The 27,107-nt window shown below is 45.6% G+C and overlaps 1 protein-coding gene across 1 annotated transcript in view; it reads right to left on the bottom strand.

The window, feature by feature from the left end:
• The window catches only part of elf1 (E74-like ETS transcription factor 1), a 94,670-nt gene extending 77,312 nt beyond the window's left edge, over window positions 1-17,358 (bottom strand). The window contains exon 1 of the mRNA XM_063190331.1: window positions 16,208-17,358. The gene's annotated coding sequence lies outside the window, so the exon portion shown is untranslated. The remainder of the gene's footprint in view (window positions 1-16,207) is intronic.
• Window positions 17,359-27,107: the final 9,749 nt, after the last annotated feature.

Genomic DNA, 27,107 nt, shown 5'->3' on the forward strand with positions numbered 1-27,107 from the left:
TCAATATTTGAGGAACAATGTGAGCCTTTGCAAACCAGCTCGTTTGCTTATGATAGCAGGAGAATAGGAGAGGCCAGGCAGTATGGCAACACAACAATAAACTCACTGAGACAGAGAGAGAGAGAGAGAGAGAGAGAGAGAGAGAGAGAGAGAGAGAGAGAGAGAGAGAGAGAGAGAGAGAGAGAGAGAGAGAGAGAGAGAGAGAGAGGCTCGGTATAATTAACCCAGAGGTAGGAGGCTGTCACTCTTTCAGCTGTTCATAATCAGAGAAATATACTGAATAATACGATGACAACAAAATATTCACAATTTTTCATTTACTTTCTCAGACCAAACAAACAATAAAACACACACACATGCACGCATGCTCACACACTCACAAACACAAACACACAGACACACACACACACACACACACACACACACACACACACACACACACACACACACACATGCATGCATGCATGCTCTCTCTCTCTCTCTCTCTCTCTCTCTCTCTCTCTCTCTCTCTCTCTCTCTCTCTCTCTCTCTCTCTCTCTCACACACACACACACACACACACACACACACACACACACACACACACACACACACAAAGAAGTCAACGTTTAAGATGTACACTGAATCCCTTTGAGAGAAGCTTCCATTTTCAACATACAGAAATCCAGCAGCAGCGCTGGCTTGTTATTGAAAATGGTGACGAGTGCAGAGAGCGACAGGTAATATCGTAGCGTAGGCAGCCCCTGGTACTCACCTAGGGATTATGGCCTTGGCTCGGCGCATGCAAAGAGGAAAGGTAAACAAGGTCTGGCGGTTGCCCAGCAACCAGCCTATAGGATAATTGTGTGTGCAGAATAATGAATGTGTGTGTGTGTGTGTGTGGAGAGGGAGGCGGTAGAGGGGTGTCATTCCCTTAGGATTTGGAGGAAAATGATCAATGACAATGTAAAGGAGGAATTTGCTGGAAAGAAAGGATATGTTTTTCACCTGTGCTATAAGGGCACTACTACTAGCCTACTACAAAACAGCACTAGAGATAAAACTGTTTGAACAGCAGTATCATAATCCCAAAGTACTCAATAGTAGCATGCCTAATATGCATATGGTTATGTAGAACACACTTTCAGTCATTATCTCGAATTCATAATGTTGCAGGGTTTTTTCCAGCTATAGGTGAAGAGTTGGAAAGGCCTTTTGGCCTGTGTTAACTAAAGCACACATACAGCAGAGAGAGCACACATACAGCTTTCCACTAATCCATAACCTAGTAGTACAGCACAAGTGCATAATACTGAATGCTGCTTCATACAACTGTGCAACAGATGCCTAATTAATATAACAGGAGCGGCGAAATCAAGTGTAATCCCCAACTCATACAGTAAAGGCTCTTTTCCACTGCCAAGATTCTGGTATAGGCCTACAGCTCGACACAACACGACTTGGCTGCAACTTTATGCTTTTCGAATAGGCACGACGACACAGCTCAATCCTAAAGCAAAAAGTGGCGGCCGAGTTGCGCTGTGTCAAGCTGTAGGCCTAACAGAAAATCTGCAGTGGAAAAGAGGCATGAGTGACTTCAAGTGCATAATACTGAATTCTGTTTCATACACTTGTGAAACAGACGCCTAATGAATATAACAGGAGCAGCGAAATCAAGTGTAACCCACAAACTCATAAGTGACTTCATGAGTAACTCACCAGCATCTACTGTTTGTACAACAGAGAAAAACTCCACACAGGAACATGGACTTCAGTTCAGACGAATTTCAGAATTGCATTACTTTCCACAAAGTAGCAGCCACATGGAGCCTGCTGTACTGGCCGAGTGCGTTCCTCCTACGCGATGGCCTTCCACACCTCATATTGAGCCAGAGGCGACCGCATGGCTCTTATTACTCTGGGCTTACTGTAAGTGGGGTTCACATGAACAAGCTTTTCTGCAACTTTGCTGCGTTTAGAATAATAGGCCTAATCAGAATTGCACTTTGAACTTCACGATTGTATGATGCTATGAACGATGCCTTACCAAAACAAATGGTTGAACTATGCCACACAATTTATCATTGTAGAAGCAGTTACATTGTCCGAATACATCAATGCACAACCAATAGTCTGATTCTGGAAGGTGATAGTTCTCTGTTAACCCAAACTCATTCCTCAATTTTTACTGAAGCAATCAAAACATGCCTGTGCTACTACATACTTAATATAGTTAAAATAGAGGATTAATATAAACACAAGTTTAAGGAATATAAAAGGAGCAGTATACATAGTACAAGATTCCCACCATCAACTACACAGTCAACTACATTTTTTTTAGCTTGTATGGAGCACAGTAGCAGCACATACCCTTAGCCACAATAGCCACAATAGCAACCGTTGTTGTCATTTTGCACTCTGCAAAGCTCGTTTTGTCTCATTTTCGTCACACTCAGACCCCTGTGTGAGCACAGTGGAAATGACAACTCTCCGTCCACCCACACCAGGACGCTTGCTCAAAGTGGACCTACACTACACACATAGTCTCTCCATCGACTAGCACACACACTAACAGCCAAGTCTCTACCTGTCCGTCATGTCTGCTGGTTGGGAAAAGGTCAAGTCATAACAGAGCTGGGAGTTTGTCTGTGTGTGTAGGCAGGGCCGCTGACAGCTTTTGCCAGGCCCGGACAAAGTCATTTGAAAGGGCCCCCAATCCAATACATACAATGTAATGAGGACCCAATTTTGGGGCCCCTCTCTCCCTGGGCCTGGGACAACTGACCCCTTTGTCAGCTTCCCTGTGTGTAGGAGTTAATACTTGTGCAGGCCAGTACACATCATTATGCAACATCTGCAGAGCACGCAATATCCCCAGTATTAGCAAATACCTGGCATGGTTCTGGCGGAGAGTGTGCTGCAGAAATAAAATAACCCACAAAGTATCTGACAGCTCCTCTGTGGGATTCTGCTAGTTTGTACACGATTGCAGGTAACACGGTGGACACTGGAGGTCACGAAGCCTCATTAGAAAGGAAAAAAATGTAATGTTAAAATAATAATAAAAATAATTATAATAATAATTGTATTTGTATAGCACTGTGTCATACAAGGCATGTAACTCAAAATGCTTAACAAATGGGAAAAAAAAACATTGTTAGAGATAGATGACTAAAATAGTGATGTTAAAAATAAAAATAAAAATCCATTTCTCCAACACAATTTCTCTTTCGAAATGTTTTGCTGATAGGCGTTTGTAGCAACCCAATGTAAGTAGGCTGCCGGATGTGAGTGCCCGGATATCCGCCCGAGTATCTGCGTGCATTTGCATTCATTTCCACCATCAGGAATGCTTTGCGGCACCACAGCTACCCTATGTGAGTCGCGCTGTGTCGCCTGACTGTCCCTTCTATAATATGATTGTAGCCTACCGTAACAACTCGCCTCGGCCCCCGCCGCAAATATCCACCACACCACCACGGGTCCTCTGGTGTTGTGACCGTTTTAAGATCTTTTTTTCATATCCAATAGGCCTACTTGCACATTAAGAGTGACCATTCCATCATGGATGTTTAAACGATATGTGCGAATGCAGTCATGTTGAATTTAGGGTGGCCAAACCATGCCATGTCATGAAGACCGTGCATCACATTATTTAAACAGCTCGCGTAAACAGTTATCCTGAGTGCCCGTGTCTTTTTGGAGATCGGAGGCTTGATGAGCAAAGAGATGGGAGAGAAATTAGTTGTGCGCGCGCGCACACACATCTGCACAATATCCACCGGACACGAAGTTACTGGCTCCAATATTTCAGCGTCCCGTTTGATTTTGCAGTGACACTTTTAAGTTTACGTAGCACAATCAAATGAATAGGCTATGTCTAAATTATAGGCTGTAGTCTCCAACGTACACGTGTGGTTGGCATCACCAAATAGCCTAATCTGCACAATATGCGGCATAACTTTTCGAGTGCTACATTTAGACCGGGTAAAGTATCGAGCATGGTCTGTCCCTTCAATAATATTAAGAGTGTCCCGTAACAACTCGGTCTCGGCCCCCGCCGCAAGTATCCTCCACCACGAAGGTCCTCTGATGTTGTGACCGTTTTAGGATATTTTCATATAATAGTCTACAGAAATAAGAGCGTGCGCGCGCCTCTGACTGTAGGCTATCTAGACACGGAGGGAGAATGGCTCCGATATTCAGTATTCAGCGCCCAGTTTAATTCTCCACTGACACTTTTAAATGTAGGCCTACATGGCACAATAAAATGAGTAGGCTATGTCTAAATGGACTAGGCAAGCTCTAGTCACCAATCTGGCTTTGTTGTTTCGGCATCACTAATAATAATGGCACAATATGCGGAATGGTTTCGCGTGTTGTTTTTGCACCACCAAATAATAACTACACAATATGCGGCATAGCTGCTGTTTTCTAACTCAGAGAGAAGGCTATGCCCAGATATTCTTTTAACTTGTAGGATATCCTGATGTTATGTTTCACTAATGTAAAACTCAGAAACTTCCAGAAACTAAACTACATTTAGACTGGGTAAACTCGTGACTTTAATGCCTTCCGAAACGGGCTATTCTGTCTGTGAAAGTGCATCTATTGTAGGCTATAGTCTTTTGCAAAACCTTTTATTTAACATTGCGAATGGGCAGGATACGTGCTTCAGAGCAGCTAGAACTGTGCAAGGTGACTGCTGCAGTTTTCAGCTCAGTCCTCCTAGATAATAAAAACAAAATAATGCCGACGAGAAAGTAACGCCGTTATCTTTTGATGGATTCCCTTTGGGTGCCCGGTTGAGACAGTTTAATTTTCACACCCAAATCAATTCGGTTTTAAGTTATAATTTCATTTTATTATTTTTTTTATTATTTTGATGTTATTGGTCACCGGGCCTATTCTTTTGATTGGGATATCAAGGAACTCTCTGGTGTCGCCGAAACGGCGATGTGCTGTGGGCTCTTTACGCACGGCACCTATGTCCCTTCCATCTTCAGTCAGACTCAAATCGGACGAAATCAAGTAGCTGAGGTTAAACTGTCGTAAATACACGACCGAAATCGAGTAGCTGAGGTAAAATAGACGTAAATACTCGGGCGGATATCCGGGCACTCACATCCGGCAGCCTACTTACATTGGGTTGCTACAGCGTTCATGCAGAGTCTATAGTGTGACAAGGAAGTGGCTATTAGTTGCCTTTATCGCCTGCTGTCACACATCAGAAATAAACACGGCACAGGAAGTGTATAGCTGCGGTTTGGTGAGTAGGCCACTTTGCACGCATGTGTGTAAAAACTGCGGGAGGGAAATTTGCAACGAGCTTTTCAGACCACTGGCCCATTTCCAAAGTAAAAAAGGATTTCCAAAAGTATGACAAAAAAAACATCATGCACAGCACAATACACACATGTGCACGCACAAACACACACACACGCACGCACACACACACACACGCACACACACACGCACACACACACACACACACACACACACACACACACACACACACACACACACACACACACACACACACACACACACACACACACACACACACACACACACACACACACACACACACACAGCAACCCCCTGGCACCCAATTACATACACCTGTACCTGAGTGGACACATTCTTTATTTTTTCCACCCCTCCCCACCCACCCTTTCACCCTAAGCCCCTCGAGACCAGAATGCAGCTCAGCAATGTGGAATTCCTTCCACGCTAAAATGCCTCATAATGCCATCTAAAACTGGCCAAACGCCCAGCCGCCAGCCTGTAGGCTACTCAGTCGAAATGGGTTGCTTTGTTGAAATATGTAAGCCAACAGTGATAGGCAAAATGCATTCATGAGTTACAATCTGGTGCCACATTTTATTTCCAAATGACACTGCTTTACCTGTCCATTTCAACCAAATGATCATTCAACCAGTCAATTGCCTGGCTAAATTGGACAAGTAACACCAATGTTTCAAGAAGGAGGCCGCACCTTGCATAGTAGTGTTTTTTATCACACAGACTTTGTGTACACTGAAGAAGGCACACATCGAAACGCGTCCGTGCAATAAAAAACACAATAATGCAAGGTACGGCCTCCTTCTTGAAACATTGAATTTAAAATTTGGGCCAGCACCCTCGGAGGTTTAAATAATTAAGAGTGTCGCGTGCTCCAAGAAGAACATTGACAAGTAACACCAAGCCATTTGGAATATGTGGCACTGGATTGTAACTAATGAATCTGTGTTGCCCGTCACGGGTAACCAATAGCTTGTTAACACAGCACCTAACCCACATGCTAACCTGACATCATTCCCTAAACCTAACCATAACCCTGTGAGCTGCTTTGTCAAAATGAGCCACCGATAGCCTGCTACTATTAAGTAACAGACAAGCTCAACAAGTAAGCCATATCGTCAAGACACAGGTGCCCCTGATTGCCCTGCAACCAGTGTTCTGTCGACTTGGGCAACTTTGTCAAAATGAGCTATCAATAGTCTGTTGACAAAGTTCAAACGTCCTAACCCAAACACTAACCCTTGGGGCCGCTACTGTAGTGCTTTGTACTCCAGGTTGATTTGTAGGTCATATCGACAAGACAGCAGTGCCCCCGATCACCCCGTCCCTGCCCTCCTCCCTCTTCTCTCTCCCCTTGTATTGCCAGACACTGGACTCTTTGGTAGGTATGCCCCGCTCCCTGGCTCCTCCAGTCCTGCCAGGGCCACGGCCTGCCTGCCTGCCTTGTTGCATAAGTCCATTCCCTGCATTATCAGGAAGCAGGCTGCGATGACATAATGTGTGTGTGTGTGTGTGTGTGTGTGTGTGTGTGTGTGTGTGTGTGTGTGTGTGTGTGTGTGTGTGTGTGTGTGTGTGTGTGTGTGTGTCACAGGGTTCTATTGCCCTCTGTGGAAGGCCAGGGGACTCTACTGCCTGCCTGCCTGCCGGGAACATTTGGTTGAGATGTCGGTATCATAAATAAAGCGTTTGTTTGTGAAAAACGGTGATGAAATATTCATGGTGGCCCGGCCATTATACTACACTTGACATGTCATTCACAGGTTACAGTGGTTAATTACAAAATGGCTGCCCTTCATGGTACCATACGTACTGTAGTGCGACAAGTAAGCTCATCCAAAACAATAATGGACGTGTGTGGTTTATATACACACAAAAAAAAGATCACTGGGTTTAGTAGTACGGTAGCCTACCAGTGGTGTAGTCTACGTAGAACGCAGGTATATGGAGTATACCCACTTCAAAATTTCAGGGATTTCAGTATACCCACTTAAAATTGATTGATCCATTATTTACAATATCACAAATATATACAGTATACCCACTTCAAAAATGCTCAAATATACAGTATGCCCACCATAAAAAGTAGACTACACCACTAGCCTACTCCAAATGCATTGCCCTGCTGGCTGCTGAATTGTGTGGGAGTGAATGGCAAGGCAAGCCCCCCTCAGGGCTGCTAGAGACCAATAAAATGGAAAATTGTCTCCGTGGGACAAAAAAAGGAGGCTGGGACGGGAGAAGAGGGGGGGTGGTAAAGTAAAGGGAGGCAGGTGGGAGATACCCATTGTAACAACAGGACTAACACAGACAAAAGGAGCTCTAGCTGCTCGGGTGTACACAAGGTCCCTGTTTTCTGTGTTGAAAAGAGGGATGGAACCCTGTGCCTGCCGGGAACTGCTTGGCAAACAGTCCACAGTAAAAAAAATAAAAAAAAAACGTGTGTGTGTGTGTGACGGTGTGTGTGTGTGTNTGATGGTGTGTGTGTGTGTGTGTGTGACGGTGTGTGTGTGTGTGTGTGTGTGTGTGTGTGTGTGTGTGTGTGTGTGTGTGTGTGTGTGTGTGTGTGTGTGTGTGACGGTGTGTGTGTGTGACGGTGTGTGTGTGTGTGTGTGTATGATGTCACAGAAGCAATGTGGGGGGGAAACACTGTCCCCTAAGGCTTGTCTATAGTGAAACCTTATGTCACCACACTCTTAATGCTGCCAGTGTTTTGGTTTTTGTGTGTACCGAAAGTCTTTCTTCTTCCCCTCCTCCCCAAACAACAAAAAAGCAAAAAAAAATATACACACACGTCATGCTCTTCTCTTATCTCTACTTCAGCAATAATCTGCCAGTCTGACGCTGAAGATGAGATCTGCAGGCCTCGTGAATCTGGGGGATGTATATCTGCCCAGGAGGCTCGGATTCTTGCAAACTGCAAGGCAAGGCCCCCCTTCTGTTTTTCTCAGTTTTACTCCGAGCCTGCCTGCCTGCCAGTCTCAGCTTGCCTGTCGAGGCAGAGGCCGCGTCAAGACTGTTGCAACACAGCCAGGTACTGTGCGTGGGTGGGGAAGAGGGTGGTGGTGGGTGGTGGTAGTGACGGTCAGAGAAGTCAACAGGGGTGGGGGGGTGGGCACAAAGGGGTAAGCTGTCCAGGCCCCCAAGGAAAGGCGGAATTGGGACCCCATTACATTGCATATCAACTAAATTAACACTAGCCAACCAGCCAAATACTAGTGATATTCCAGTTTGGCTGATGGAAAAAAAACAACTCCCTAACCACTTTGACCCATTACTGAGTGTGTGTTTGGCTAGTGAGACTACCATCTATGAGCCATTTTGAGACATATTGGCAGGTGATGGAGTGTGGGTATGTGTTTGGGGGGGTAAATTTAGAGCCCTGCTTGCATTTATTAAGTTGGGGGCCTTTTCAGACAATTATGTCCCGGGTCCGAAGAAGGCTATCAGGCAGGGACTCTGGGAGGGTGCTGTTAGTGACGGTGGTGGTAGTGTAGTCTGCATTGAACACAGGTATATACACAGTATACCCACCTCAGAATTTCAGGCATGTAAGTATACCCACCTAAAATCGATTAATAATCCTTTATTTAGAACAGCACAAATACAGTATGCCCACTTCAAAAAATGCTCAAATATACAGTATACCCACCACAAAAAAGTAGACTACACCACTGACGGTCGTGGTGGTGGAGGATGTTGGATGGTGGTCAACAACATTATGGAAACCTGATGCAAATCCGGCCCTTAAAAATACGTTGGTCGCACTCGTACACACAAAGGACCGACTGACTGCATGCATCATCAGTGTAAACATGCAACGCAGGCAGTCTGTCTGTGTATAGTAAACCTCTCACAGTCTTCTATAGAAGTGCTGCTGATAGAAAAGAAGCTCAAACAGAGTCTTCCCTCAAGGCTTTCCCACACACACGTTTCCAGACATTCTCTCTCTCTGTCTCTGTCTCTGTCTCTCTCCCTCTGTCTCTCTCTCTCTCTCTGTCTCTCTCTCTCTCTCTCTCTCTCTCTCTCTCTCTCTCTCTCTCTCTCTCTGTCTCTCTCTCTCTCTGTAGTGTGGTGACGAGCCCTCGGATTGTTCTTTTAGCTCGGAGCAAAGAAAACATAACAGGAGCTGATGACTTCCAAGGTCTTCTTCGTGTAGAAAACAAATAAGACAGAAGAACAACAAAACAAAACAACTCCCCACAGGAGCCCAGTGTAATGAGGCCAGCCTCTCTCTCTATCTGTATCTGAAAGAGCTCTTCTCCAAAACAAGATATCCACCATTTTTTGCATTTTAATATTGGAATTAACTGTTAAGAAGTCCAATCATCTATGTTTGACTTCTTGCCATTCAAATGTTTTGAGAACATACTTTAAAACCTCTATAAAAATGCATTTTACAATGCAATTCAATGGAATGGCCAATACAAAAATGTAAATTTCCCCCAACATTCCACAGAATGGATATGTCTCATTTTGGAAAAGAGCTCTTCTGTATCTGTGCTGCAGACTACACAGTAAAAAGTTAATTCAACACTTAATGAGTAATTCAACACTTAGAGAGTACTCTGGGACCTTAGCACTCAAGAAGACATTAAAATCGAATTGAATTTACACTGCATTTGTAACTGTGAAAAAAACTTCTCCCAACAGGATGACTAGAGCTGTAAACGATACGCCTAACCCATGATTCAGTAAGTAGCCTATCACAATTTTAAACCACAATTTTTTGATGCATCCCGCGATTTTTAAAATGTATCTCATTTGAAGCTTGGAAGTACTATCACGACAAATCATACGGTTGTTTTCTGGACTGAAGGATAACAAAACTTTGAAAAAGGCATAACGCGATACCGCCTCCTTACATCATGATACAGTATTGTGACTCTGAGTATCGCGATTTCTCGGTTCGACCCGATATCATTACAGCCCTAGTAATGAGGTCAGGCTTCATCAGCCTCTGTCTGCTACTGCTGTTGCAGCCCACCACCTGCAAAACCTCCAGCACCCCCTCACAAAACACAAGCTCCTGAGAAAGCTTTGATTTAATATAACTCCCCCAAACCCCCCTTCAACTCAAACCCAAAGCTGCGCCCCAACCCAGACCCATAACCCCTTTCTGAGTAGTTTCCTGTTCATGTTATGACTCAGAGGGAGCTTGATAAACACACTGACAAGGGTTTTTTGGTCAACAATGCTTCACCATTTTAAGACTTTAAAAGCTAGACCTCGACAATGTTTGTGAATGTCAGTGGTGCAACTTATCGTTGCTTGGCTCAGTACACAGCGCTAGTAGGGTATAAGCCCATAAATAATATGACATGAGAAGCCTGCTAATGTATCTTAGTGTTTCTTCAATCAGGTGAACCTAGTGGTCTACAGTTAACTTTTACCTCGATTTGCTAACCCATTTGATGTCTTCCTGACCTCATTCATAACCCACATACTGCCAGCCAGCCAGCCAGCCAGACACACGCACGCACACACACACACACACACACACACACACACACACACACACACACACACACACACACACACACACACACACACACACACACACACACACACACACACACACACACACACTTAATGGTATCAGGGGAGCAGTTTCCATCCACTGTTCAGCTTTTACAACTTGTGAGATAACCGTGACACAGAGTAACAGTCAAGACAGTGCAGGAGCAGATGGGTGAAGTCCCATGGTCATAAACTCCAGAGACCTTAATTGTCCTGCAGTGCACCGTACTTAGAGAGTAGAACCAGCACTACAAGTGCATTTAACCCTTTAAGGCACGGCGTTATATATTTGCTGTTACCAGAATGGGAATGACAGAGTTGTAGTGCAGTTCTAAAGGCCCTGTGTTATGTCATATTAGAGTAGTACTGTGGTAATTACACTTTCAATGACTATTACAGCGTGCATTAAGGGGTTAAAGGTGCACTGTGTAATATTTTTGTAATACTTTTTTTTTTTAATCTATTGTATGGATTCAATTTGTTTTTGTTTTAAGTGGATAATATAAGACGCATGTTCATTGCGGTACATTAATTACCAATTACTAATCCATTAATGGACATTAGCTATTGTATCACCATTAGCTGTTGTACCACCTGACGTCTACTCTGAGCCAAAAAAAAACATCGTTATTGACCCTTATGTGTATGGCTGGGACTGGAAGAGCGGTGCAAGGTGGCCAGGCAGGCTTGGCAGGCTGGGCTGCTTCTCCCTCCCTCCCTCGCCTTGCCTTGCCTCGGTGGTAAACATGGAGGATGGTGAGTGACCCAGCCCTCAACTGTTGTCTCTACAGATGCCAGCCAGGGCCAAAAGCTGTTTAAATCCTCTCTCTGTGTGTGTACTCCACCTCCACGCCTACTGCTTCTTCTTCTCCTCCTTCTTTACCTCCTCCCTCCATCCCTCGCTCCCTCCCTCCCTTTTTAATGATCCTGTTACAGGCAGCGACTTGCTGTCAGGTTGTATTGTGTGTGTTCAGGGTGTGTATGTGTGTGAATGTGCCAAGCTCCACTCGCGGGGTCCGCCCCGCCCAGTTCTGTGTGTGTGTGTGTGTGTGTGTGTGTGTGTGTGTGTGTGTGTGTGTGTGTGTGTGTGTGTGTGTGTGTGTGTGTGTGTGTGTGTGTGTGTTTGTTTGTGACAAGAGAAACTCAACTCAGCTACTAGTAATACCACCCCTCAACTCCCCCTTTCAGAGACAAAACGTAAGCAAACCCACACACACAAACCCCCCACAACACATACACACACAACCCCACACAACACAAACACAAATAACAACACCCAACCCCCCCCCCCCCATTTCAAATCCCCCTCTCACTTGTTCAACCCACCACCACCACCACACCACCCCCCAAAAAAACCTTTTACCTTGCTCTATCTCCCCAACACAATGCCATTCAGTGAGGTACTGCCACCTATCCTACCCTACCCCCACCCCTACCCCCTGAGCTGTCCAACCCAGCCAGGCCCAGGCCCAGGCCCAGGTGCTCTCTATGCCTCATTTACAAGCCAAATGAGGGGCTGGCACACAGACAGCTGCACTGCTGGGGCGGGGCGTGATTACAGAGATACATACACACACACACATACAGTACACACAAACAATCCAGTCCACAGTCACACTATAGGTAAGGGCTGGGCGGGGCGGTGGCTAACATGGCTTCATCTTCATGATCTACATACTGTACAAGTGCAACACTGTACTTAAAATGCAGAGTAAGTGGACGTCGACAAGAAAGAAAGAAAGAAAGAAAGAAAGAAAGAGAGAAAGAAAGAAAGAAAGAAAGAAAGAAAGAAAGAAAGAAAGAAAGAAAGAAAGAAAACGGGTTCCTGTTGATACACTAATTGCCAATGTAGCAAAATACTTGGTGGTGTGGTAGATGCCAGGGATGTTTAAGGGAGACACCAGAGACGCAACATCAATAACAATCTTCAGATGATACTCGCAGGAATACATTTCACAGCCACACATACACACAATACAACACCGACGATTCCAATGATTGAAGTAAATGTTTAATCTGAGTATGCATGTTGTCTCCTGTGAGTACATCACATGACAGTGTGTAAAAAAGGCCCAAGGACACAGCATACGCGCGCACACACACACACACACACACACACACACACACACACACACACACACACACACACACACACACACACACACACACACACACACACACACACACACACACACACACACACACACACACACACACACACACTTTTCACCGCTCTGAGGCATACAAACATTATGCACACACTGCACACACGCACAGACAGGCAGTTTTGTCTCGCCTCCGTGGTGACAAACGGCGAAATTGGTATCTATCATGTCGGCAGGCAGCAGAGAGGAGGAACACGTTTGTGTAAAAAGAGGAAGCTCACCTGAACCGATTCCAAACAACTATAGTGCTCAATCCACCAATGTTTAATCATTCACCAGATATATAATGCACAATGCAGGGAAGAAATGAATGCACGAGTAAGAAACAGTCTGAGGACGATTCAAGCATGGTGGATTGAAATATTGCCGTTTGTTGAAAACTACTTTTTTTTTGGAGATTACACCCTGTGAGGACCACTCTCTCACACTATCTACTATAGTTGTCGGGCCACCTGGATTACTGTGAATGTGCGAAGCAACCTTACTTTCAAACTACAATAGGGTGAAAGACGTGCAAAATGGCATTGTCATTCAGTGTAACGGATGCCTTCTGCTGACTGTAACTGTAAAAAACATGACTATTTTTATTTATTTATTGTTACAGGGAATTCATGAAAGCTACTTCAACTTGTATTGAAAGAGGTACAACTACTAGCTTTCAGAAGATTTTGTCCCGGAGCCACTCAAAGCTGTCAGCGACGCTACCCAGCCCCAAAGCAGCCATAAGGCAGGTGAAGAGACACTAAAGCAGTCCCATTATAAGCTTACAGTCACCAAAACGATAATGACCAAGTCTCAATCTGTTACTTAAAGACTGTCTGCAATGTCACATTACACTAGTGTTGTTACGATGTAGTTGAGCAATTCTCAACAATCAAGTGAGTCATATTCTTGGCGATCCCATCTGCACTTAGAGGCTATGGCGATATTGGCTTGTATCTGTGTGTAGTGTACCTCCAGAACTCTACCCTATTACAACGGCCATGATGAGGCATCATGTGTGAAGAAAGAGCCACTCCTCCGCACTACAGTCAGATGATGTAGTAGTAGGGCTGTGACCTGGAAGACTGGCATGACCATAGCCTGATTATCATCGACGTTCAAATCTCTTCGAGACTTGGTCTGACCAAGAGCAGAACAATTAACGTTTCCCAAACGGCATGGTTGACCTGCCTCCCTTGGTTTGCTTATGGTTGTTTGCTTATCCACAAAGTGGGAGGAGTTCCCATATTTGCGGGAACTCAGAATGTACTTGCATTGCTCTCGACCTTGACTAGTTGCAATGCTGAAAGTGTTGCGTCACTAGGAGGGCACAGCCTGGCTAGCATGACCGGTAACACTTTATAATAATGTTCCTTAGTAAAGACTCAGTAAATAATTACCTAATGATGAATAAAACATTAACAAATGTTTTTATTATTAACTAAGCTTTATTAATGCTTTATAAAATATCTACAAATGATATCTGCAAGATTTCACACACCTTATAACAGAGTATTTTATTCATTTACAAGCGATTTGTAAATGTTTGATAAATATAAAATATTAACATAGCATTTCCTAGTCATTTACAAGCATTTGTTTACATTTCCTAGTCATTTACAAACGTTTATTTTGTTTAGTTTTGTTCATCAATAGTTAATTATTTATTAAGTCTTTATAATGCTTTTTTGCATCCATTATTCTAAAGTGTTACCGCATGACCATACCCTCATCCATGGGTCAGTGATGTTTCAGCAGTAGCGCACGTCAGGGCGGTGCAACAGCAGCCAGTGACACTATTCTATGGAGGTGTATGGTTTGTTTACTTTTAGTACACTATCTAAGAAGTATTTTCATTTTCAATTACTTTACGGGTATTAGATGCCAATTGCACCACCAGACGCCTGAGCTTACTGATGACGCCTGACGCCTGAGACGATGGAGCTTACATGTGGCCATGGGTGCCGCAAGGGTGGGGAAAGGTGTTACAGATTCTAAGGGCCCAACAGCACTGACAGGGCCCCTGGAAGGATGCTGATAACACAATTTGTCATTTTGGGGGCCCAAAAATGTGAATCTTTCATGGGGCCCAACATTTTTAGCAGCACCCCTGCATGTGGCTAGGCCAGGCCAGGGGCCTGCACTGGGGTCTGCGACTGCGTAGGGCGAGATGAGATGAGATGAGATGAGGTGAGGTGGACAAAGCTGAGCTGACTTGTTTTGTCACCTCCCCGCCCCACACCCCACACCCACAACGTCTCTGTTTAACAGTCAAAAGAAACCTGCTGGATCCTGGATCGAGCTGAGCAGGACGGACCACATTCATCTCCACGAGCCGTCGACAACACGACACGGCTCAAATGAACCCACATGAGAAGCAAAGCAAGGCTAGGCGAGGCATAGCCAGCACTAAGTCAGTCAGATAAGCCAGCCCCCAAGCAAGCACAGTGCCAAGCGGCCATACGAGAAAGCGATTTCTCGAGAATGTCGCATGATATGCTTGTCGGCCTGGGCGCCAAACAAACACATTCAGGACAACACATTGGCGAGATTAGCAAGGGAGAGAGAGGCAGAGAGAGAGAGAGAGAGAGAGAGAGAGAGAGAGAGAGAGAGAGAGACAGAGAAGCACCTGGTTGCTGGGAAGTGAAGTTATAGTGTGCGGTTCGGAGAAGAAACTGAATAGATCTAGTTCTAGTTCTCGTTTTTGGCAACAGAAATACACACCACAAGCCCTATTGTGGAGGCCGGGCCCCGAACTTGCAAAACACGAATCCCTACCTACCTACTTCCAACTAGCCATATATGGTAATGATTCTTCAGTTTGAAAAATAAAATATAAAATGTACAAAAAAAACAAACAAATGATACATAATCAACTTCTGTATGAGTGACAGGTACTGCACACTAGATATCACTGAAAACTATGAAAGCAAAAAAAAAAACTTCTGAAGACTCGATGCACTTTGCAGCGCATACATAGAATGAGATGGTTTTATGTAGAGTGAACTACAACTCTGTTCAAACACTTGTAACATTACTGCAGAAATGCACTGATGTCAACTTGACAACTTGAAAATCATCAAACTTCAGTTCACTTGAAAAAAAAGTCCATGCAGCACATTATTGCGTTCACAACAAAACCCGATGCACTTCACACGTTGGCACACACAGACACTTAACTTGCATAATTTAAGTTACCTACACCTAAGTCGTGCAGGAGAAAACAGTCAGTGTCGAGTCAAAAAAGATCAGTCACCAACCTCAGATACACAGGGACTGCGTGTCTGTCTCCATGTTCCACGTCCAGAGAGAGAGCGAGAAGATGGGGGTGTCAAAACGCAGTGGCGGCCCAAAATGACGCAGGCGGGAACATAAAAAAGGTGTGTTGTCAGAAAAAAAAAAATCAGATGGAGGATGAGATGCGGAGAGAGAGAATAGTCCAGTCCAAGGATGTGTGTGTGTGCCTATAAGCTGGTGAATGGCATAGTTGACTATTGTTGAATGCTGGAGAAGAGGAGTGCACAACCTGCTGGTTCCCAATACTCCCCCTCACACACACACAGATTAGCCAAAAAAGACGACCAAAAAAAAGAAAGACACTGAACAAACCGAAATGAGTGTGAGAAGAAGAGGAGGAGGAGGAGTAAGGCGAGAGAGAGAAAAAAAAGAGAAGGCAATGGCTGCTTTTGAGTTGAGCTTCCAAAAAGCAGAAGTGTAGTGAAGCAACTTGCTCTCTCTCCCTCTCTCTCTCTCTCTCTCTCTCTCTCTCTCTCTCTCTCTGAGTCACTGTCACCAACAGCCATTGGTTGGTTGCAGAGACAGCAGAATGCTGGATGGTGGAGGAGGAGGAAGGGGGAAGGGGGAGGGTGGGTGAGCTGAAACTCCTGAGGTTCAACCAATCACGCGGCCTAGGCAAGCCCAATATGCAAATGACTTTCAGGTGAGCTGTGGCCGCGATGAGCTGATTGGTCAGAATCGCCGGCGGAGGGGGAGGGTAGAGGAGCGCAATGTAGCAATCAGAGAACACCTTGAGCAAGTTGGGGGTGGGGCAGTATGGGGGGTGGAGGGGTAGAGGAGGGGGAGGAGGAGGAGGAGGGGAGCAAAGGCGTATGACCTGTTTTCTTTCTTGGTAGAAAAGGAGTGCCGCACCGGGAACAGTGCAGCTCTGCCTCATCACCCGAGCCCGTTTCATGATGCGTGGACTTTGTGACTCGATTCATAAAGAGAGGCACGCGGTCATCATACGCGTGGGAGTGGAGTGGAGTGAGTGAGTGAGATTACGTGAACCCTTGCGGTGCCTACACTCAGTGTTGCCAGATGTGTCTGATCAAATCCCGCCCAAAAGGTGCTCAAAAACCGCCAAGAGGCGCTAAATTCCGCCCAATTTCAACAAATTGCATTGATTTCTATGGGCATAAAACTGCAGAAAGAAAACGCTATATGGCTGATTTTTCCCGTTTTTACCCACAGACGGCCATCCCAAGCAGCCCGACCGTCCAATTTGGCAACACTGCCTACAGAACCCTAACAGGGCATTAGCCAGAGAATCCACCATCGAGCAAGGAATCCGACAGAGGAAAGCAAAGGGGTTAATGGTCCTGGTCCTGGACACAGGGGGTAAAAGAAATGTCACTTTTTAAAGCCAAGAAAGTCCACACACTTTGTTGCCAAGGCCTAAACCTGTTGTGCTGATGTTTGTCTGGTGTGAATGATGGTAAATAACAGGGTTGGGTAGGATGAAGGAGGGGTGTGTGTGTGTGGGGTAGGGGGGGGCTCCTGGGTGCTATTGGCCACGGCCTGAGAGCAGTAAAACAACCATTGTGTGTCAGACCTGAAGAGCAACATGAAAGCCCACAACAGAGACTGTAAAGCAAAGCAGGGGCGTGCGCGCACCAACACACACACACACACACACACACACACACACGCACACACACAAAGTCTCTCCTACGCATACACAGGCATGCAGAGGTGAGCACAAGCACGTACCCGCCCAAACACACACGCACGCGAGCATGCAAGTGCGCACACACACACTCTCTCTCTCTCTCTCTCTCTCTCACACACACACACACACACACACACACTCTCTCCATCACACACACAGGCATGCAGAGGTGTGCACAAGCACATACCCGCCCAAACCCAAACGGGCGCAAGCACGCATGTGCATGAGCATACACACACACACACACACACACACACAAACTCTCCTTTGCACACACAGGCATGCAGATGTGTGCACAATGCACGTGCCTGCCCAAACACAAACGGGCACAAGCACACACACGCGTGCATACACACACACACACACACACACCACAAATGCTGTGCATACAAGTGTGTATGCAAACAGCAAACCTAGTGCCTCCAGGGAGATGATGTGGTGGTGTGGTGGTGACGTCTGTGCTGTGCTGGTGTGCTGTGCTCCTCCACACCCCACTGCTCTCGGCTGCACCGAGGAATGCGAGCACCATGGAGGGCTTCCTCAGGGAGTGCCCGGCCAGGGTGGGGGCTAGCGGGGTGGGGGCTAACAGAGTGAAGTGGGGGCTAGCAGGGTGGAGTGGGGGGTAGCAGGGAGGTAACAGGGTGGGGGCTACCAGGGTGTGGGCTAGCAGAGTGGAGTGGGGGCTAGCACCGTGGAGGGCTTCCTCAGGTAGCCCACGGCCAGGGTGGGGGCTAGTGGGGTGAGGGCTAAGGGGGGTGGGGGCTTGCAGGGGGGTAACAGGGTGGGGGCTAGCAGGGTGGGGGCTAACAGGCTGGGTTATTTCGATTATTATTTACAACCCTAGCTATCACGGTGGGGGCTAGCAAGGTGGGGGCTAGCAGGGTGGGGCGGCGGAACTACCAGAGTTGGGGTTGGTGGTCGAGGCACACACAGGTAACGCACAGTCGAGGCACGCACTGACTGACGTTTGCCAAAAATCGACATTACACACACTTTAAATTAACACCAGCCAACACCAGACACTTTGACTGATAGTGAGTGTGTATATTTGGCTAGTACAGGGGTCGGGAACCTTTTTGGTGGAGAGAGCCATAAACGCCCATTTTTTAAAAAATATTTTTTGTGAGAGCCATACCATTTTCGCCATTATTTCTAATGCTAATTGTCATGCACAGAAGGGAATAAAAGTAACGCTTGCATTGGGGACAAGAAGGGAGAGCTAACGAAAGAAGAACTAAAACTACTTGTAGATGTGCTGATGTGCATTTGAGAAGCCACGCGCATGCATTACCTTAAGTTTCTATCTTTTATGCATCGGAGTTGCCAATGAGCAATGAGAATGACGGAGGTGCTTCTATTCTAGCCATCAGACAGACACAGGGAAGGTGCATGAGGAGGGAGGAGGGAGGGAGAGAGAACTTCAAGACAGGATGCTCATCTTGGTCGCGCTGACATAGTTATCATTTTACAGTTGATATGTGACTGACATGTCTATTTTTTAGTAATTCGCGAAAATGCGCTACAAAGCGCGCCCTTTACCGACATGCGTCCCCAATACAGAACGCATGATTTAACCGCCAAATAGGCTACAGGGCGATTCCGTATTTCAAGGGACGAATGGCAACCCTACGTTTGCCTTCGCATTGTGGCACCAGTTATCTCGCAATCACACTAAACTGGGAAAGACTTACGTCAGTTGATTCAGCAAAAGTTCTTCCTGTAATCGAGGGAGAAGTACAGCGCTGCATTTATATCCCTCACTTGCGTTTCCTCCACTTGATTTGCCATCATAATGGCACGGTCGTGAACAGTTTCTTTGTTTTGGATACAACCGTTAGCCAGCTGAACTTTAGGTAAAGCATTACGGATGGAATGTTATCTCACACGACACGACCCAGCGCTGGCACGCCTTCGTCGAAGGCCTGTGCTTGGCTCAGCTGATCGGACCTGGGATGGATTAAATGCGCGATCATACTTTATATTTTGAATATTATCTTAACTTTTCGATTTCAGTAGGTCCATTTTTAATTTAGTGCCGTAACAAAATTATTCATGGCTTATTGAGTAAACAAATGACAGGTTTGTCCGAGAGCCACATGCAGTTCCCAAAAGAGCCACATGTGGCTCGCGAGCCATAGGTTCCCGACCCCTGGGCTAGTACGATCAATATCTACTAACCAAATGTGGCTGGCTGGTGATGGAAAGAAAAAGTTCATTTATAGCCTTCTCACCACAGAAGAGGAGACTAGCATGCATGCACAAACGGAAGCTAGGCGACACGCACACACACAAACATAAAACCACAGGGGCGCGCAAACCTACACACACACACACACACACACACACACACACACACACACACACACACACACACACACACACACACACACACACACACACACGAGCACAAACATACAACCACAGAGGTGTGCAAACACACACACGCACTCACACACACACACACACACAGTGTAGTAGTCTTGTCACTTTAGTGTCAGCCATTCACTAATCCACCTGACACCTAATTAGCACTTTTAACTAAGGCCAGGTCGTTAGAAATGCTTAGTGAAATGCCTTCAACGATTAGTGAAATACCTGTTTTAGGAACTTAGGTAGAATGACAGCAATATTCTGCAGGACTATCACTGGGTTGAGAAAACTGTGATATTTGCCCTTTATACACAATCAATCCTTTGCCATTATTAGTAAGTAAGAGTAAGAAGTAAGTGTATTGTGGGCAGTGTGTGTGTGTGCGTGTGTGTGCGTGTGTGTGTGTGTGTGTGGCTGCGCGTGCGCCGCGTACATGTTTGTGTATATACGTGCACATTTGTGTGTGTTTGTGTATGTGCATGTGTGTGTGTGTGTGTGTGTATGTGTATGTGTGTGCACATGTGTGTGTGTGCATGTGTCTCTGTGTGTGTACGTGCACATATGCATGAATGTGTGTGTGCAAACTCCATATGTGTAGTTCTGCATGTGTGTCGTGTCCATGCATGCATACAAAGTACATGTGTTTCACCACGTAGCAAAAGGTGGATGTGTGTCTGTCCTCCCTCCAGGGCCGCTGCTAAGGTTTTGGAGGCCCTGGGCATAACTGGACAGGAGGCCCCCCTCCTAATTAAATAATAATAACAATATTATTAATAATATATAATAATATTTTTAGTCAATCTCATTTTAGAAGGCCCCAATTTTGGAGGAACTAAGCATAGCTGGTCAGGAGGGCCCCCTCATAATTAAATAATGATAATAAAATAATAATAATATTTTTTTATTAGTCAATCTCAATTTAGGAGGCCTCAATTTTGGGGTTAAAGTGGTTGAGGGCCTAAGCCAGGGGTGGGCAATTATTTTGGCCCGAGGGCCGCATTGGGTTTAGAATATTGACCGAAGGGCCGGATGCCACAAACAACTTGGCCGTGTTAATACTAAAACGTACGCTGACGTAATTTGGCAGAAATTATATTCCTGCACATTGTAATTAAATGTATTTCGATGAAGCCTATGTCTTTGGTTAATCTTAAATTCGCAAGACTCTTGTTTTAGCTAGCATTTTAAGAATGTTGAGTAACCGTCTGAATTTGGATTTTAAAGTTGTCATTTTGTTAAGGCTCTGGGGGCCCCATGAAATGGCTCAGGGGGCCGCATGTGGCCCCCGGGCCTGGGTTTGCCCATGTCTGGCCTAAGCCCTCTGCTTAGCGGCGGCCCTGCCTCCCTCCCAGCAGTGCTCCAGGTTGCCAAGTGACATGCCGTTGAGTGCACACCTGTCCACTTCAGCTGGAGAGCACTGGATGACCAATTACTGGCCAACCAGCCAACCACACCTGGTGCCTCTGGCCAAGCAGGAGCACCGCCCACCACCAGCCCCCATTCTGCTTTCAGTTTACCAACAGAACCCTGGTCTCTGTGTGTGTGTGTGTGTGTGTGTGTGTGTGTGTGTGTGTGTGTGTGTGTGTGTGTGTGTGTGTGTGTGTGTGTGTGTGTGTGTGTGTGTGTGTGAGAGAGAGGGCATGTTCGCGTTTGTGTGCGCACGTTTGTGTTCGCGCGTTTGTGTGTGTGTGTGTGTGTGTGTGTGTGTGTGTGTGTGTGTGTGTGTGTGGACACCTGCTATTATTCCAAGCTACTGAAATACCAACCATTACAGGAACGCATCCTCCAGCTTGGATATCAATGCAAATTAATAGTCCTAATTTTTGGTAGCTTAGGCCACATACATAAGAATGTTGTCAGAGGACTGCAGATTGCGGGACTGCAGAAAGGGAGCGCAAAAACACTAGCAAAATTTTGCTCTGTTTCAGCTATAATAGGTAGCATGCAAATATGGAGACGAAGATGTTTTGTTTATCCTTGAATGATGTTTCATCTTTTGTAACAACAATGCTGGCATAAGTAAGTGTGTAAGTCTTTTAAAATCTGCCAGCCTGTCAATAGCCTATTCCAAAATATTTGGATCTTGTACCTTAATGCTTGTCTCTTGGGTCCAAATAAAAGTAATCAAATGTGTGTGTGTGTGTGTGTGAGAGAGAGAGAGAGAGAGAGAGAGAGAGAGAGAGAGAGAGAGAGAGAGAGAGAGAGAGAGAGAGAGAGAGAGAGAGAGAGAGAGAGTGTGTGTGTGTGTGTGTGTGTGTGTGTGTGTGTGTGTGTGTGTGTGTGTGTGTGTGTGTGTGTGTGTGTGTGTGTGTGTGTGTGTGTTTAAGAGAAGAGAGTGTGTAAGTTGTATATGCCAATGCATTTCATACTGCAGTGTATGAACACGCATTTCTTTTCATATGTGCTGTGTGGGTGTGCTTGCTTGCACACACTGTATGCAAATGTTGCTTTCCTATGAACAAGAGATACACATTTTATGATGGATGTGTGATATACATATCAGCATATCTGTGTGTGCGTGTGTGTGTGTGTGTGTGTTTGTGTGTGTGTGTGTGTGTGTGTGTGTGTGTGTGTGTGTGCAAACATGCATATGCATGCCTGAGTGTGTGTGTGTGTGTGTGTGTGTGTGTGTGTGTGTGTGTGTGTGTGTGTGTGTGTGCGCCCGCATTTTTGTGTTTGTGTGTGTGTGTGTGTGTGTGTGTGCATGTGTGCACGTCTGAGTGTATGTGTGTGTGTGTGCGCGCGCATCTGTGTGTGTGTGTGTGTGTGTGTGTGTGTGTGTGTGTGTGTGTGTGTGTGTGTGTGTGTGTGTGTGTGTGTGTGTGTGTGTGTGTGTGTGTGTACCAGTCAGCGTCAGTAAGTGCTGGTGCTTGGCACAGTGTTTTATCTGACACCATCCAGCTGACAAACAGGAAACCAAACTCAGCAGCAAATGTCTGTGTGTGTGTGTGTGTGTGTGTGTGTGTGTGTGTGTGTGTGTGTGTGTGTGTGTGTGTGTGTGTGTGTGTGTGTGTGTGTGTGTGTGTGTGTGCGTGTCTGTCCACATAGTGTGTACACTTCACACTGTGTGTGTGTGTGTGTGTGTGTGTGTGTGTGTGTGTGTGTGTGTGTGTGTGTGTGTGTGTGTGTGTGTGTGTGTGAGTGTGTGTGTGTGTGTGAGTGAGTGTGTGTGTGTGTGTGTGTGCATGCATGTGTGTGTGTGTGCATGCGTATGCATGGGGTGGGGGTGTATGTTTATCATGGCACACGCGTTTGTCTCTTGTCTTTGAAAAAAAACAGACACGTCAGAGCACTAAAAAGCAAATTAATCTGCCCTCAAGTTGAAGCGTTTATATAATAGTAAAATATAGCCTTTTTGATCATGTTATTAGGTATTATATTTACCCTCGCATCTAATCTAATCTGATTCATCTAATTCAATCGAATTCAATCTAAGTTGGGAAAGGATTCTTGAGTTTCTAAATGTATTCCACTCTGACCTAACAATCTGCACAACACGGTCTCTCATGTACCCATTTGACATTTCACAAAATTTGCTGACATAATATGCTGATAAAAACATCAATGGAGTCGAATGACTTCCATCATTGTAAAGTCTATGGCTCCCAGAGCAGATGAACAAAGACAAAATAGGAGAGCAACAATGCCTGCCAATATAAACCCATCATAGCCAGCCTTTGCTGTTAGCAGGGCTCGAGTTGTAGGGGGATGAGGGGGTATGCCATCCCCCCAACATTGAAAATGGTCTAAAATCATCCCCCTCAATGAAAATGGTCAAGAATCATCCCCTCTAAAACAGGTTTCTCTTCTTCACATATTGTGTTAAAATTGTACTTTTAACAACTACATTTTCAATTTTTCCTCGGGGGAGAAACCACCAACCCCCCAATAATCATAATCAATCTCTGACCATCCCCACTGGTTTTGATTTTACAACTCGACCACTGGCTGTTAGCATGCTGCGGCAGTTGGTCCGTCCTAGACCTCGACTGGTCATCTGGCATACAGGGCATTTCTTGGTGAGCAAGATGCTGTTTGGATGTTTTGTATTTTCTTAGAGATTGACCCACAAATAAAGAGGAGGTTCGCAAAAAAAAGAAAGAAAAAAGCCAAAGCCTTTTCTTGGTCCCAGTGCAGGCTGGGTTAGCGCTATGAGCAATGTAGGGGCAGTCATGGGTGAGCGGTTAGGGCGTCAGACTTGCATCCCAGAGGTTGCCGGTTCGACTCCCGACATGCCAGGTTGGTGGGGGGAGTAATCAACCAGTGCTCTCCCCCATTCTCCTCCATGACTGAGGTACCCTGAGCATGGTACCGTCCCACCGCACTGCTCCCCATGGGGCGCCACAGAGGGCTGCCCCCTTGCACGGGTGAGGCATAAATGCAATTTCGTTGTGTGCAGTGTGCAGTGTTCACTTGTGTGCTGTGGAGTGCTGTGTCACAATGACAATGGGAGTTGGAGTTTCCCAATGGGCTTTATGTTGATAAATCAAGAGTTATGCTACTGAGCATGAGCTGGGGAGGTCGCCGTGGCAATGAAGGGCCAATTGTGGTCATCCAGCCAGCGTATTGTTCTCTCTTTCTCTGCAAATGGACAAACGGGCCAACAAATGAAAGGGCAAATTTAATAGACACATTAGGTCATTATCTGGCGCTCATATGTGTGTGTGTGTGGGGGGGGGGTTGTTGCTCGGCCTGCAATCTGTTGCCTCCCAGCACCCTCATTAGCAGGCCGCATGGAGGACATTCTGTTCCACTATTGTCTGCTTATTATTATTTTCTCTTTTTCCCTCATCAGGCGGCTTAAACAGCTGCTGGAGTCTGGCCTCATCCTTCCCACTTCCCTACAGAGCTGCTATAGCATCCATCATGTGAGAACAGCAGGACCAGAGACCAAAAGATGCAAAACACTAACCAACCAATTATAATGAAAGCATTCATATATATATATTCAATTCATTTGTATACTGCAACTCCAGTAGTAGGGTGACACAAATATTAAAGCCACATTGTGCTTTCTGTTGGGGTAAAGGGCAGCATTTTCCAGGAATCAAGCATCTTGGTTTTGGTTCATCAAAAAATATGGCCACCCCCCTCCAGCAAGCAAATCTCACCAGACTCCCTTGACAGGCCTGAGTGGGGTGAGAATTATCCACTTGTTGATGTTGGTTAAATCCATTGGACTTCTTCCCAGGACCCTTTGCAACCAAGCCTTACAACTAAGAGACTGAAAAAGACAATACCAAGGCATATATGTATTAGTCCTTTCAAGGGATCAGTGCAAGCGAACAAAAAACTGAAAAAGTTTAAATAATAAGAGTTTTAATAAGCAGATCTGACAGCAATAGAGGCATTATCCCTCACTTCATGCATATTGAATCTCCGGCCTCGCTCGTGGATTATTCTTTGATGACCCGCAATCGGGACTGCAATCGGCTATCCATCTCAACTGCTGGAAGATTTTTTTGAAAAGATGCGTTGAGCTAACACTGGCTTGAACGAGCCATGCTCACAGTGAATTTGTCTTCACTCAGAGTCAGCTCTGGTTGCCAGAGGAGGGAGGGATGGAGAGAGGAATGAAAAAAAAACGGAGAGAGGGAGGGAGGGAGGCCTGCTTGATGTGCCAAACCCCACATATGAGGCCAGGGTGAAGTCATGTGAACAGGCTGTGTGAGCGCACCAGTCGGTGACACACCTTTGCCTCTCGACCTAAAAATAATGCCAAAGCGGAGAGTTTAACCCCTCCACTCCCACACACTATACTGCTCCCGCTGGTCCGGGGTAAAACAGCAGCACAGATCGAAACATCCTTCTTCTGTTTTGTTTGTGCAGAGAAATAAACCAAATAAAAAATGGATTTCAAGAGTATAGACTACATTTTGTGTTGGACGACAAGTGGATTGGAGTGAGTTTCTTGCCCTGCACCTTGGCAAAGCGGATAACCCTTTCACTCCCACATTACTGCACTCACTGGTCCAGCGCAAAAACAACACAGTTCAAAGCATCATTTTTCTTTGTTTTCTTTTTTTCTTTTTTTTAGAAAAAAAATAAAGTAGAAATGCATTTCAAGTGAGCAAAGACTTTGTTTCCTTTTGGACATTAGTGAATTGGATTGAGTTTCTGCCCTGCACCTTGGCGTAGGATGTGCACATGCTCCTGGTTATGACTGAAAAAAAAAAACACATGACCCTCTCATACGCCTCAAAGCAGTCTTTTCTGTTTAACCATGCCAAGCATGCCATCTTTTTTACCTTTGAAACCCACTGTGCTCCCATGTTGACTGGGTCTATTTTTTTTTAACTCAATAGCCACTCAAACACCCTGTGGGTGCTTCAGAAAGCGAGTTGGCCAAGACGGTAATACAGAAATACTTTGCATATCAATCGCAAAGCATAGCTCAGCCAGGTCATTATTTTGTAATCAAAAGGCCTGAGTGGGAAGTCCTTTGGTACAGCTGATATTTTGCTACTGCTGTTTTTTTGTGTAAATTTGAGCAGTAAGGTAACTAAGTACTTTATACAAGATGTTACTTTGCCATCCATGAACACAAACAGAAGCCTTAGAAATAGTGTATCAGAAGCAAAGTAGGATGGGGACCTTGGTCTCAGCCGAGTCTGTTGCAGATAAAAAGAATGACCCTCAAAGAAGCCAAAACAGACCTGGGAGAGCAGAGTAGTAGAGTAGTAGTACCAGGGGGGCAGGCCAGACAAGCACGCCTTTAAAGGCAGGCCTTGTAAAGACAACAACCAGAAAAGCCTTCTAGATTGGGACCGACTGGGAGCGACTGTGGGGTTGTTTGTGTAGTGCGCCCTTCACGATGATGACTAAGCCATGAGTCAGGAGGA

The sequence above is a fragment of the Engraulis encrasicolus genome, chromosome 23 (assembly GCF_034702125.1).
Source record: "Engraulis encrasicolus isolate BLACKSEA-1 chromosome 23, IST_EnEncr_1.0, whole genome shotgun sequence".
NCBI classification, from domain to species: Eukaryota; Metazoa; Chordata; class Actinopteri; order Clupeiformes; family Engraulidae; genus Engraulis; species Engraulis encrasicolus.